The sequence below is a fragment of the Sebastes umbrosus genome, chromosome 2 (assembly GCF_015220745.1).
Source record: "Sebastes umbrosus isolate fSebUmb1 chromosome 2, fSebUmb1.pri, whole genome shotgun sequence".
NCBI lineage: Eukaryota > Metazoa > Chordata > Actinopteri > Perciformes > Sebastidae > Sebastes > Sebastes umbrosus.
The window spans coordinates 38,426,794-38,432,238 of NC_051270.1; positions in this window are offsets into that span (position 1 = coordinate 38,426,794).

Here is a 5,445-nt window from a genome sequence, read left to right on the forward strand (position 1 = left end):
AAATCTTCACGTCAGTTAAAAATATATGTTTTAATCTGTTAATGTTGTTGCAGCTAATGCAAATCACATTGGCCGAGTGTGCACGACTTGGGGACATTATCACTGGAAGACCTTCGATGGAAACTTCTTCCAGTTGGCCTCCACCTGTAACCACGTCGTGGCCTCTCAGTGTAAGGACAACTACGAAGATTTCAACATCCAGATGAGGCGCGACATGGTCGACAACATCCCCACCATTAGCAACATCGTCATGAGGTTTGAAGGTTCTGTGGTGGAACTGACCAACAGCTCAGTGGTCGTCGATGGCAAGACGTAAGTTTGGTCCAGACCTTTCAACTACTGTACTTGTATCCCTGTGACACTGTACCTCATATGTTCTATGTTACATCCCTGAGACTCTGTTTTAGTTGGGAATTTTGCTCTAATCAGATATTTACATTCAGTACAGAACTGACGAGTTGAGAGTTTATCTTGAAAACAGTAGTTTGACATCTATCAATGGATGGAGGTCGTAGTCATGGAGTAGTCATGGAGATAGCTATCTCTATCTCCCGTCTTTATCTGCAAACTCCAATCGCTGAGTGTGAGATACAATAGACAGCTTTGAAAAAAGTGAATAAGTGGACTGTGAGTTAAGATTATTATATTATATTATTTTGCCTATTTACAACCAGTTATCTCTTCATCACTACCAATCGTTTTTAAAGGCTTTCCACAGGGTTTTAGATTATTGAATCCCAAGCAGACAAAGACCAAAGATAGTTATGTTAGCTAAAATATGAACAACCTGTAGATACATCTTTACCCAATGTGTAGAATTTTTACAGTAGGCTATGTGATTGGTTACAGCATCATTCAAATAATTCTGGTGAAGTTTTTGCTTTTAGAAAAATGATCCCAGTCCCAATTGAAAAGTCTTGAACATACCTGGCTTTAATTATTGTTATCCATTCCGATGTTCAGTTGTTTGTCAATCTTGTGTTATTGGTAGGTTCTGTTTACTGAAGTTATTATCGCTTAAGTTTTACGCTTAAGTGTGTACTAGTACCCCAGGGGGATACTTCCACAGTTGTTACAGGGAAAGCTTGTGGAATAGCAATCAGTGTGTAAAACGAATGGACATCTTCTATGCCCAAGTGCCAGTCAAAAAAAGTTAAAATAATAATAATAATAATAATAAAAATAGATGCCATCTGTTTCACATGGATTTGCAATGCTGTAGAATACTCCCTTTCAAAAACTATTTTTCTTTCTTTCATTTAGAAAGGGTACAACGTCCCGAGCCCAGGTTGGCTCTCTATCAGGTGCCTCTGTACCTGAAAGGGAACATTCTACAGTGTGAATCCTTGTGAAACAAGATTGTGGAATAGCCCAGCTAATATGAGCAAAAATGTATTTCATAAAAAAAGAAGATATATACATATTAATGTTTAAGAGGAAAACAATTGGTGCGATGCTGATATTTAATTATTAATTGTCACAGTAACCGATAAACTACGAGTTACAATAGGCTGTTGCATCAATAATCAGTGTGTCAGTGTTTGAAGAAAATATTGGAACATAACAGGTTGGTGTTGATGAAGGGTAAATAGGGCTGTGAAGGTAGGCTACATCAAGAAAACATGTTGGGAACCACTGAAAGCATTTCGCTCATGCTGGTCAGAACACGAGATGACCGCTGTGTCACTTAGAGATGACTTTCTGCAATTGTTACATTTTTATAAGCCTATCTCTTTTAAAGAGACTTAATGGCTGAACTGTTTGAGTCTCTAAGCTGTCAGTGTTACATTTCAATGTATAACTCATCTTATCAATTCTTCACATCAAGAGTAGGATTTCTAAACCACTTGGAAGCCTAAATATTTAATCTCATTGAAAGGATTTGAAAATGTACAATTTTGGCTGGCACGTCGGCGCTCGAGCATCATGCGTGAGAGGCGAGCCGATGCCTCGCAGACAAATCCCAGATATCTAGCATGCTAAATATGTCGACCTGTCGGGGACTCGGGCCACCAACTACAGCCAATGAGAGCGCGAGACACGGGTTGAGGGGAAACCTTGGATAGGAGGGGTCGCCTGTAACAACAGGAACTTACTGGATCTGCTGCATTTGCAACACGGAGCAAAGTTGTTGTTGCACTTAGAGGAATAAATAGTAAAAAAACACCAACATCACATCATTTACCGGGTATTTCCCGCGTGTTTCTTCGTGGCAAAACGTAATTTGTTGACCTCATCGGGGGGTTCCTCCCGGTGGAAGGTCTTGTAGTGTGTGACCGACCCTCTGTCGCCGGTCAGTCATTTAGTGTGAAAACTACAACGACTTCAAGACTCCCGATTACAAGACAGCAAGTTGGGTAGTGAGAACGGTGCTGTAATCTGACGATTTTGACAGTCTTGTGGTGTGAACAGCTGCTCAAACGAGTTTCAGGCTGTAAATTGAAGTGCAAATAAATGCTGTGTGTATGGTAGGAAATCATAATCCCACCTCGGAGAATGGTCAGAAAAAATCATAAGCAGCGAAGGCTTACACGCTGCTTAGAATCTCTTAGCTGCCCTTTGTTTATTACTGTTACTTATTACTATAATTTCAACCTGAACTAATCAATTTTCTTGAAATTCAAATTGAATCAAATGACACAGCATATTTTAAAGGGGGTCACTCACATTGCTGAGGTCATGAACACCCACCACTGCAGTTTGAACCTCTTAAAGCTAATTTTTTCCTCCGCCAAGGCCGAAGGCTTAGGAAGGAGGTTATGTTTTCACCGGCGTTGGTTTGTTGTTTGTTTGTTTGTTTGTCCGTTAGCAGGATTACTCCAAAAGTCCAAAATGGATTTGAAGGAAAACTTTTGGAGGGGTGGGGTGTGGCACAATGAACAATCCATTAGATTTTGGTGGCGATCCGGATCATGAACCGGATTCAGGAATATTTTTTAGAATTCCGATCAGCCTGAGCATTAACAACACAGTGTATAACACATGCGCAGTGTGACTGATGATGCGTTGATGATGCGTGACCACGCCTTCTTCCTCCTTCTGAGAGCAGAGAGATACGTGTGTGGATGTGTGTGCGGGAGCTGTTGGCTGTCCGCAGTGAGAAAGAACAAAGCGGTAGATGACGGGATGAGAGACAACGTAGTGTAACGTTATACAGACATAACAAGGCTGCTGAATGCAAGAGGCATCCACCGATACGATACACGGAAACACACCGTGTTAATAATACGCCAACCACCTCACGGTACCGCCAGCTGGGCGCTGTGATATGTTTTTAAAGTCACGCACATTGGCGGAGGTCTGCGCTCTCCGAGTGCCATTCTAGTTTGGTTTTACTTTTACTAATAGCCACTATCATTAACACTTTGAAGGCAGTCATACCCTGAACAAAGCTTTGATAAATCAACTATATTCTGCCTGCAACAGCAAAAACAGCAGTAAGACAAAGTTATCCAGATTGTAAATATTTTAGTCTGACCTCCTGTATCACTCTGGAAAGGCTGTACACTGTCTGCAGCATTTAGCCACTGACTACCTTAAAGGGGACATATCGTGTTCATTTTCAGGTTCATACTTGTATTTTGTGTTTTTTACTAGAACATGTTTACATGCTGTAATGTTAAAATAAACTTTATCTTCCTCATGCTGTCTGCTTGAATATACCTGCATTTACCCTCTGTCTGAAACGCTCCGTTTTAGTGCATTTCAACGGAATTGCAACGGAATTTCGTTGCTAGGCAACAGCTTGGGTCCATGTTTACTTCCTGTCAGCTGATATTATTCACATACACTGCAACAGGAAATAAACTGGGACACATTTAGAATGTTTACGTTTAAAACTTTGAAATGGTCTAAATATTGTAGATTTGTGATATCACAAATCTACAATATTTATTTATTCAAAAAGCACAGTTTCTGAATACGGGCTGTGTGTATTTCTCTGTGGATTAAGCGTTTCTATACTTTCACAGTATTTATATATAACTTAAATCTGCTTTATAATATAAAAGCCATGAAACTGTCACTTTTTTACAATATGGGACCTTTAACACTTAACAAATGAGCCTCATGACTGTCTGTGACTTACATTTCACAGTTATTAGTTTGTCTCTCATAAGAATATGACTTCCTGTATCAGCTGCTGCTTTCTGTCTAATGTTCACACTAACTCTCTGTGTTTGTTGCAGGGTGTCTCTGCCGTATGTCATATTCGGGGTGACTCTCAAGGGGACCACCTCCAGCATCACCGTCGAAGCTAAACTGGGAATTACAGTTATCTGGAACCTGGATGACTCCCTGGATGTATGTACTGTAGCACACCCTCTCATATGCACACAGTCCTGTTCTGTGTTCAGGTGTATGGTCATGGGGTTTTAAACACTTGACAAAAGGACACATTGTGAGTCTGCTGTAAACAATTCAACAGGATCTGACTCTACCTATTCCTGGTTATGTTTGTGTATGAGTACAAAAAAACATTCACTTAGTTTTATACCGTTTTAATTGTTTAAACGATAAGGCCGATGTTTACTTATCAAAAATACCAAAGCCAACAAGAAACGTATCATTCTAACAACTATTGCCTGTGTCACCACAGTCTGATAGAGCTTATCTTTCTTTGCCACAGAACTCCATTGTTTTCCAAAAGCCGTTAAAACCCAGAGCCACGGTGTTGCACTTGGGTGACGTACTTGATAAGTTAGGAAACAGCCAGTGCAGTTTTGTTTTGTTTTTCACTCACAGTTGTTCACAAACCAGCTGAATAAATTGATACAAAAGGCAAACGTAACTGCCAGTGATACCTACCACTCTTTATACATGGAGTTGCAGCTGTTCCATTTGGGGTGGAGTTATCACCTCCTCGTTTTGCTGTGAGCAATTAAATTAAATTAGAACCTCTAGTTACCAGCACTGTAGCACTTTAATACCGCTTGAACTCAACTTGCAATTTTTAAGTTGTAGCGGGCTCAGATACTGGTATCATATGAAACTAGAAAACCTAATGAATTCATTGTTGTACCAACCATGTCATACTAGCTTGTAGCAAAGGAGGATAGACAACGCTCAAAACTTATGCTAAATTTTGGCGAGGAAAAGCCGGCATGGTCATTTCCAAACGGGTCCCTTGACCTCTGACCTCCAGATATATGAATGTATATGGGTTCTATGGGTACCCACGAGTCTCCCCTTTTCAGACATGCCCACTTTATGATAATCACAAGCAGTTTGGGGCAAGTCATAGTCAAGTCAGCACAATGACACACTGACAGCTGTTGTTGCCTGTTGGGCTGCAGTTTGCCATGTTATGATTTGAGCATGTTTTTTATGCTAAATGCAGTACCTGTGAGGGTTTCTGGATAATATTTGTCATTGTTTTATGTTAATTGATCATAACAAATATATATACATACGTTTGTATAAAGCAGCATATTTGCCCACTCCCAT